This window comes from Chiloscyllium plagiosum, unplaced genomic scaffold (assembly GCF_037043375.1).
Source record: "Chiloscyllium plagiosum isolate Xiang-an unplaced genomic scaffold, Cpla_swu_hap1 HiC_scaffold_41, whole genome shotgun sequence".
NCBI classification, from domain to species: domain Eukaryota; kingdom Metazoa; phylum Chordata; class Chondrichthyes; order Orectolobiformes; family Hemiscylliidae; genus Chiloscyllium; species Chiloscyllium plagiosum.
Window position 1 is genome coordinate 4,287,621 of NW_028270179.1, and position 10,812 is coordinate 4,298,432.

The following is a 10,812-nucleotide window of genomic DNA, read 5'->3' on the forward strand; positions in this document are numbered from 1 at the left end:
TTTCATTACAACCTGAACCAATACCTGTCAATGGCATATCTTGATTATCCGCCAATGCCCATTGACTTCTCCTTCATTATCATTCAAACTGGTAAATTTCCTCTGCAATCTCTCTAAAACGTTCAAATCCTTCCAATAATGAGGTGAGCAGAACTGAACACAATATTTCAAGTGTGGTCTAACCACGGCTCTTTAAAGCTGCAATATAACCTCGCGGCTCCTGAATATAATCCCCCTGCTAATGAAAGATAACGTAACACGCCACTTCTTAACTTCCCAATTAACTTGGGTGGCAACTTTGGACATGGACCCAAGGATCCATCTGTTTCTCCACATCGCCAAATATCCTGCCTCCAAACCTGCATTTACATTCAAATTCGACCTTGCAAACTGAATCAATTCGCACTTTTTCAGGTGAACTACATCTGCCGATAATCAGTTCTGTTTTGCATCCTGTTGATGTCCCGTTGCAACCTGCAGCAATCCTCCACACTATCCACTACTCCAGAAAACATTGTTTCATCGGCAAACTGCCTAACATCCTTCCCTTCCTCATCCAAGTCATTTATAAACAATAAAAAGAGCACGTTATTGCTTGATTCCACTTTCTCATGTATCAACGTCTGAATTGAAGATGATTTCCACGTCGGACTTTCTTTTCAGCTGTCGCTGCTTGGACATTCCCCAAACCACTTCTCAGACTTAACATAACCAGACATGTATGCGGCTTTACCACTGCACCACGAGATCCAGGTTCAATTTCAAACTACGCCAGAGAAATGTCACAATTATTTTTACAAAATAACTTGAAAAAGGTATATAAGGCGTGGGTGGATGCTTGTTTCGTGAAGATGTCAGGTATATCCAAAAGGCAAACTCAGCACCAGCGTTCAGAACAAACAGATCTGTCAATTATTGCAAGTAGCTCTGGAGTGCCTTTCATCTCCGGGGAATGCCATTTTAGGAAGAGGTCATAATGCCTGGGAAAATTATGACTCCGTTAAGCGTTTCTGTGCAATTAAAAGTAACACCTGCGGATGCTGGAATTCTGAAACAAAAGAGTAGAAGTGCTGGAGTAATTCAGGAGGTTCCCTAGTGTCTGTGTAGACAAAGCAGAAGGAACATACAAGTCCCGTCACTCTTCTTCAGAACTCATTTGGAGAAATGGAGAGGGCTTACTGAAGTGAAACGTTAACTTTGCTTTCTCTCCGTCAGAACTGCGAATTTCCGCAACACTTTCTACTTGTGTTTAAATGTTTCCTCTCTATACAAGACAAACGAAAGTTTGGCAGATAGTTTCGAGTGTAAAACGTGTCATGAAATCAGCATGATTAACAATTACGTAATCCTAGTCCAAGGAATGGTAAACAATCAAGTGAGTGGTTTATCATTGTACAGTTTCCTTCATGGGGAGTCGACCAAGTCTCATATTATCTTAAGCCTTGGCAAAACCCAATCTTTGGCGGCAGGGCGTGTTGGGGGTGAATATCGAGCAGTTATTTACAAATTATGTTTACTACTAGAGATTATAAATAAAATCAATTTAATATATATGTCTGTGATGCGACTGCACATCTCCCACAAGTTGAAGAGAGACACACGAGCAGATACATAATCAATTGCAAATATGTCTGAGAGGATTACGTTGCAGTTGGGGAGCATTTAAACTTTGCTGACATAAATTGAGACTGCCTTCATGTGAAAGGATTCAATGGGGGCAAGATTTAAAATAAGTCGAGGAGTGGTTTAATGCTAATACATAGATCGTCCCATGAGGAATATGATAGAGTTATTGGTAGCTGTCGGGATTAATACAGGTCAAGAGTTTGAAGTTTTTTGTGGATCAGCATTTTGGGGATAGTAACGATAATTCAGTAAATTCCACATTCATTCTTGAAATGGATATGAATTAATGCAATGACTGACTGACTGACTGACAGACATAATGAATGCACTGACGGAATGAATGAATGGACGCACTGACCGAATGGCATAATGAATGGAGGCACAGACTGAGAGATGGACTGACTGAATTAATGCACAGACACAATAACCGACTGAATGGACACACCACCTGATTGACTGACTGAATTGATATCCTGACTGAATGGACGCTCTGATTTACTGACTGAATGACTGAATGGACCAACTCGCTGATAGATTGACTGACTAATAGAGTGGACGCACTAACTGACAGCACAGACACACTCACTGACTGACTGAATAAAGGCACTGACTAACTGAATCTATGCACTGGCAGACTGACTGACTGACTGACTTAATAGACACCCTGATTGAATGAATGAATGGACTCTGAGTAACTGACTGAATGAACGGACTGACCGTCGTACAGACTGACTGGTCGTACTGACTGTCTGACTGATGACGAGATGCTGAGACGCCCTGACTGATTGAATTAGTGCTTGCACTGACGGACTGACTTGGCGCAGTGAATGTCATACTGAACGTGCAGTCACTGACTGTATTGACGCACTCAATGATGGACGGATGAAATGGGTGCACTGAATCAATGACTGACTGACTCGATGAACGCACAGACTGACTGACTGACTGGATGCACTGACTGCCGAACTGACCAACTGACTGAATGGACGCAATGAGAGAGTGACTGACGGATTAATAAATGCACTGATTGAATGAGTGAATTTGTGCACTGACCGAATGACAGGCTGAATGAAATCACTGACCGACTAACTGACAAAACTAACGCACTGACTCAATGACTGACTGAATTAGTGGACACACTAACTGACTGACTGAATGGTCGTAAGAACTGACTGACTAACTGACTGACTGAACGAATGGACGCACTAACTCAATGACTGATTGATTCAACGGACACATGCACTGTCTGACTGACTGAATGGGTGCACTGACCAACTGACCGGCTGACTGGATGCACTGACTGACAGCACGAATGTACTGACTGACTGGATGAATGGACGCACTGACAGACTGACTGAATGACTAATATAATTGACGTATTGACTGAATGACTGAGTCAATGGACGCTGACTAAATTAACGAACTTATAGTCATACTGACTGGCCGGACGCACTGATGGTCTGAATGATAACGAGATACCGTGACTGACTGATTGAATGAATGGACTTTCTGACTGACTGACTTGACGCACTGAATGACTGACTGAATGGACACACTGACTGACTGACTGACTGACCAAATGGACGCACTCGCTGAGTGAATGGGCATTCTGACTGACTGACTGACTGAATGGAAACTCACTGACTGATTGTCTGACTGGCTGATTGTCCGCACTAACTGATTGACTTACTGAATGAATCCGCTGACTGATTGAGTGACTGACTGAAGGGATGAAATGACTGACAGCACTGCCTGTCTGAACGAATGAACACACTAATGACGGATTGACTGAGCACACGCACTGACCGACTGAGTGACTCACTGAATGGACCCAATGTTTGATTGTCTGAACGGACACACTGATGGTCGGACAAATTAACTGGAAACACTGAGTATTTGAAAGATTTTAAGACATCATGACTGTCTCATTGAATGAATGGACGCACTGACTGACTGAATGAATGAACGTACTCACTGATGATTAACTAAATGGACACACTGAGTGACAGAATGGATGGACTGACTGAGTGACTAACCGAATGGATGCACTGACTCAATAACTGACTGACTCATTGGACGCACTTACTCACTGACTGAGTGAATGGACGCACCGACATACTGACTGATTGACTGACTTAATGAATGCACTTATTAAAACAGTGAATAGACCGACTGACTGAATAACAGACTGCATGGTGGCACGATCTGATACTGACGAACTGAACGGATGCACTGATTCAATGACTGACTTAACTGAATGGACGGATGGACAGAGTGACTCAATGGATGCACTGACTGACGTATCAAATGAATGCACTGACTGACTGACCGAATGAAACCAACCTGAATGTCTTATTGAATGCACGAACTGACTGACTTACTCACTGAATAAAAGTACTGACTGACTAACTGAGTGACATGCTGACTGACTGACTGAATGGACCTGAAAATATGTTGCTGGAAAAGCGCAGCAGGTCAGGCAGCATCCAAGGAACAGGAGAATCGACGTTTCGGGCACAAGCCATTCTTCAGCAATTCCTGAAGAAGTGCTTGTGCCGGAAACGTCAATTCTCCTGTTCCTTGGTTGCTGCCTGACCTGCTGCGCTTCTCCAGCAACACATTTTCAGCTCTGATCTCCAGGATCTGCAGTCCTCCAGTATCCAGGGAACAGGAGAATCGACGTTTCGGGCATAAGCCCTTCTTCAGGAATGAGGAAAGTTTGTCCAGCAGGCTAAGATAAAAGGTAGGGAGGAGGGACTTGGGAGAGGGGCGTCGGAAATGTGATAGGTGGAAAGAGGTCAAGGTGAGGGTGAAAGGTCAGACTGGGGTGGGGGCGAAGAGGTCGGGAAGAAGATTAGGAAGGTTAGGAAGGTTAGGAAGGCGGTGGATTTGCTGAGACAGGGTGGCGGGGAGGGGAAATGAGGAAACTGGTGAAATCCGAGTTCATCCCTTGTGGTTGGAGGGTTCCTCGGCGGAAGATGAGGCGTTCTTCCTCCAACCGTCGTTTTGTTGTGGTCTGACGATGGAGGAGTCCAAAGACCTGCATATCCTTGGTGGAGTGGGAGAGGGAATTGAAATGTTGAGCCACAGGGTGGTTGGGTTGGTTGGTCCGGGTGTCCCAGAGGTGTTCTATGAAACGCTCCGCAAGTAGCCGGCCTGTCTCCCCAATATAGAGGAGGCCACATCGGGTGCAGAGGATGCAATAGATAATGTGTGTGGAGGTGCAGGCGAATCTGTGGCGGAGGTTTGGGCGCAAGTCTTGCACCTCCTGCGGTTGCAGGGGAAGGTGCCGGGAGTGGAGGGTGGGTTAGTGGGGGGTGTGGATCTGACGAGGGTTGTCACGGAGGGAGTGGTCTTTACGGAATGATGATAGGGGAGGGGAGGGAAATATATCCTTGGTGGTGGGGTCCGTTTGGAGGTGGCGGAAATGACGGCAAATGATGCGCTGTACATGGAGATTGGTGGGGTGGTAGGTGAGGACCAGTGGGGTTCTGTCCTAGTGGTGGTTGGAGGGGCGGGGTTCAAGGGCGGAGGAGCGGGAAGTGGAAGAGATGCGGTGGAGGGCATCGTCGACCATGTCGGGGGGGAAATTGCGGTCCTTGAAGAAGGAGGCCATCTGGGTTGTGCGTTTTTGGAACTGGTCCTCACCTTGACATCTTTCAACCTATCACATATCCGACGGCCCTCCCCCAAGTCCCTCCTCCCTACCTTTTATCTTAGCCTGCTGGACAAACTTTCCTCATTCCTGAAGAAGGGCTTATGCCCGAAACGTCGATTCTCCTGTTCCCTGGATGCTGCCTGACCTGCTGCGCTTTTCCAGCAACACATTTTCAGCTCTGATTGAATTAACGCAGTGACTGGCTGAATGATCGCACTTATTTGCGTATTGAATTAACGCATTAACTGATTGACTGATTGAATTGACCCACTGACTGAATGCGCGCACTGACTGACTCACTGAATAAATGCGCTGATTGACTGAATTTTATACACTGACTCCATAATTGACTGAATGGACTGACTGACTGCACGCACTGACTGACTGACTGGACACACTATGTAATTGACAGACTGAATGGACGCACAGTCTGATGGAACAGACGAACTGGCCGTTGTGCACTCGGTACATTCTGGACGAACTATGTAAACTCTGGCCGACTAACTGACTGACTGGATGCAGTGACTATCTGAATAATTCCACTGATTAGCTTATTAACTGAACGCAATAACTGATTGACTGACTGAATGGGCACATTGACTCACTGAGAAAATGGACACACTGACTGTGTAAATGCACGCTCTGTCTGACTGTTTCGAGCTTCTAAGGGATTCATGCGCTGTGATGCGATCTCAAAAAAAAATCTGTTCTTGTGCAGTGAAGTGGGGAAGCCAGCAAATGTTGGCATTGCATCAGTTTTACCACGAGCGCGTGAGTGAGCGAGAGAGAGTGAGAGAAAGAGAGAAAGAGAGAGAGATAGAGAGAGAAGCACACAGAAACAAACAAAGAGAAACAGAGAGATGCATTAACACAGAAACACAAACACAGGCACGTGCAAAAAAAAACCCAGATGCACACACACGCACACTGACAAGCACACATGCACACACATACACAGGCACATATTGACAGACATGTAAATCATGACAAACACACAAATGCAGACACACATGCTAATCTACACAGAGAGAGTCATAGACATCAAAATGAATCACGGATATGCACACAAGTGCTCTGAGTGTCGAAATGCAGAGCAGATTCGGTATAATGTTCATAAATATGAGGTTAACGAATTTGATTGTAACGTTAGTACGGCCGATTATTATTTGAGTGACTGCAAATTTGTAGATTGGATTGTTCAGTGAGAGTGTGGGTTTGTGTGTTCAGTATGGGGTCACGGTGGGGGTCTGTGTTCAGAGTAGAGCCTGAGTGTTCAATGTAGAGCAATGTGGTCAGTGTGGGTTCCGTGTGCTCGGTATGGGTCTGCATATGTTCACTTTGGGATCTGTATGTTCAGTATATGATCTGTATGTTCAGAGTGGGGTCTGTGTGGTCAGTGTCGATGCTGTATGTTCAGAATGGGGTCTATATGTTTAGTGTGAGGTCAATGTGGGGCCTGTATGTTCACTGTGGACTCTGTGATTTCATTGTGGGGTCTATGTCTTCAGTATGAGTCCTGAAGGTTCAGAATAAGGCCAGTGTGCTTACAAGTTCTGGTCAGTGTATTCAGTGTGGGGGTGTCTGTGTTCAGTGTGGGCTGAGTGCGATCAGTGTGCGCATCTCTGTGTTCAGTGTCGGGTCTGTGGGATCAGTGTTTGGGCCTCTGTGTTCAATGCGGAATCTGCGTGATCAGTATTGGATCAGTGTGTGTTCAGTGTTAGATCAGTCTGTTCTCAACGTGGGATCGGTGTTTTCAATATGGCGTCTGTGACAGCATCAGAAAAAGGAGGGAGGGAGAGAGACAGAGAGAAAGAGAGGGAGAGAGCCTTCTGAAACCCGCATACGCTCTCTGATCCTCCTCCGCCTCAATGGTCCTGTCCTGCCTACAGGGAGAGAATACATGCAATCAATCTGCATCACTATGGCTGCACCACAAAACGCACAAGAACTTCAACACAGGTGCGTTACTGATGCGATTTTGTTTATTCGGGATCCTGGTGGTGTAGGGTTATTGGGAATTGCCATTCGTCAAAAGGTGCCATCACAGAAAAGCCTGAATTGAATAAGCCAGCTGTCAGAATCTGCGACGTCGTTGGGTTAGCTGACGTCTACCCGTCAAGCAGTTCGTCTCATCTGGCAGTACGTGGAGCGCGTGTGCAGCCGTGTGTGGCTGGGGATTGTCCTGGTCGGCACAGAGGAGTGGCGCAGTTTCATCCCAAGCTTTGACATCCCAGTATCATTCCTAAAAACAGCAAAACGAAAGCTCACTGCTGGCTCCGGCCATTTCCCCACTCCCCCACATTATCTCCCTCTGTTTCAGGCTTTCATTGTCCAAAAAATCGTTCAGATTCCCCTTCACATCTTTGTCACATAGCCCACTCTGATAGCCTCCCAAGTGAATCTCCGCTCCCTCCTTCGGCGATCTTGACCTCCAATAGCATTTCCTTATTGAATCACCTCACTGTCAATATCCCAGCTCTACCACTGAGAGAGAATCTCACAATTGCCACTTGATGTTCAATGCCATCACCATCAAAGTACCAACCCTCGTCCATCACTGGCTCAAAATCCTGGACTTCCCACTTTGACAATTTACCATGAGTCTGTCTTCAGCACACAGGCTGCAGTATTTAACGACAGAGCCCACTCCTAACATCTTCCCAAGGGGTAGTGATCTCCGGATGAGCAACAAATGGTGTACCAGACAGGGCCTATCACATGCCGTGAGTGAAAAGGAATAAAAGGCTGTGTTTTAGCGGGCACGAATGCTTGTAATGTCTTTTCCCCGTTCCCACCCTCTGACAGCACCACCTCCTCGAATTATTATACGCCGCCGCTCAATTGTATTGCTCAGTTGTTTCAAGCGTTCGGAAGTGTATGCTGGAGCATGGATCCTGACAAGAGTAGAGAAATGTAAAATACTTAATGTGGTGTTTAGACAACCACCTTCGACGATATCAGAAACAAATCACATCGTACCAAATGCTTTCTATCTCTATCCCTGCTGTCATTGAACCTCTTTCCTCTGCTTTATGTTTTTATCTCGCTCTTTGCCATCATTAATCTCTCAACACCTACTTCAATCTCTTACATCTTTATTTACAATGCCTCTCCTACATGACTCAATCTCTCTCTCTCTCTCTCTACTCTATTGCTTTGTATACTTTCCATTATTAATCAAACTCTGTTTCTCGAACGGTTTATCCAAATATTTCCGTATTGTTACTTCTGTACCTCGACTTCTCTCTCTTTGAATCTTATTACTCTCTCGAGCACATTTATCTTTTCACTCTGTTACTCATTGGTACCGAAAAGTTTTATTTTCCTCTCTCTTTGCCTCTCACTATTGTCTCTCCCACTACTTCAGTTTTTCACACCTTTATCATCTCTCTAATTCCCTCACTGCTCTCTCAATCTTTGCTTCTCTCTAATAACTTTATGTAGCCTTTCTCTGGCCCCAATGCTCTCTCAATCTCCGTTTCGATTCTTCTTGCTCCCTTGTTCTTCGGTTGATCTTTATTTCGCTCTCTCTCTCTCTGCCTTTATGTCCATGTATCGCACTTTCCTGACTCCATTTCGCAATCGGGTGTTTCCCTCCAAACCCAGCAGGATATATGTCAGTGATGGGACTATCCAGAAACGATTAATTTTGCCTTCCTCTGTGACGGTTTCCCCAAACCAGTTTATGGAACGTCCACCCACCTGTGGCTAGGTACCTCACATTCACTCTTCTGGGGCCAGCGACACCCTCTCCGAGCACCAGCATTGCTACGGCCAAGAGCAGAGCTTTCATTCTTTCTCACTCAGCTCTGCAGAACCCAGTGAGATTGCCGCAATACAGGAGCTCTGTATAGTCTGCTCGGAGAGACACCTTCAGTTAATAATCTGTGAGTTTGTGTGCGAGGATCAGCACAGCCCGCCCTTCCAGAGAGTCTTAGACTTGTTAACGTGGCAGACAGCGAACAGAGTATGGCAATGTGCCCTCACTGTGAAAAGTGTATGTTGTTCTGATCAACAAACAGGAAGGATGCATTTATACAGCCAGGGGAGAGGGCGTTCAGAATAGATTTATTGGTTTGGTGAGTGTCCACAATGATGAGAGTTTCGATAAACTGAGGTTGTTTTCTCTGGAATAGAGAAGGTGGAGGGGTAACTGTGATATAGACCAGTCCTGACCCTTCAAAATATTTTCACAAAGTTGCCTAAACCCGAACGTTGGTACTATTTTAAAGGGAATTGTAAGTTTTGTGCCCCAGATGTAGTGTGACTAGTCAATATACTCGACGTGAAACAAAATACAATTTTTCAATGCTATAGTTAAAGTTTAACCAAAGGCAGAAAATATAGAAAAGCACAACTATTGGAAAGAATGACAGCAATTCCAATTTTAAGCATTGCAATATTTATGTAAACACCCGTCCAAATCAACCATGTTCTTTATGGAAGGAATTCTGCTGTCCTTACCCAGTGAGGAACCACCTCACGACAGTGCCGCATTGATACGTTTCACTGTCCAGACACTAAATCGCTCCCCTAGAAAGCGAGCCTCACAGGCCATAAAAAAGTTTGCTTTATAAAATATATTTCAGAACTTTTCATCTGATCTGCATCAGGTTATGTTGGACTGTGCATTCTGCTTGTCAAATATTTACCTCGGTCACGGAACAGATTGCCATTCTGCCTGTCTGCTTGGAACGAGGTTATCGAGATGTTCACGGATGAGTCACTTTACTGTCGGTTTCACATTTAACTATAGAAACTATGCGTAGGAGTAGGCCATTCCGTTCTTAGACCCTCTGCATCATTCACTGTGATCATGGCTGTTCGTGCAATTAAGTCGCCTTGCTTTTATCCCATAATCTTTGATCCATTTAGCTCCAAGAACCATGTTTAACTCCTTCTTAAAAACATTTCAAGTTTTGGTCTCAAGCATTTTCAGTGGCAGAACATTCCACAGGCTTCTCACTCGCTAGGTTAAATGAAACATCCTCGGCCTTAGCGCTAAATGGCCTATCCTATACCTCTTAGCCTGTCGTATCTGGACTTCTCTGGTCATGGGAATGATCATTTCTGATTTTCGCCTGTCCAGTCTTGCTGGATTGTACAGATTCAGGCGATTGAGCCACTGGAGCCCGTTCAAGTATTCAATGAGATCATGACTGATCTGTGGGCAAGTTATATGAGAATGCCCCCGACCGGTCATTCTTCTGAACTCCAATGATCAACGTCGAAAGCGAACACATACGTATTTATTCATCAGTTCCACCATCCAAGTCTGGTGAATCCTTGGTGCACTGGCTCCGTGAACATCCTTCCTCAGTTAAGGAGATTATTACACAATATTTTATTGTGTTATATCATATTACATTACATTATATTACATTATATTATATTATATTATATTATATTATATTATATTGTATTATATTATATTATATTATATTATATTATATTATATTATATTATATTATATTACATTTATCACGTCAGGCTCAGGAAGCTTGACCTTATCTCAAATTCTTTCATTG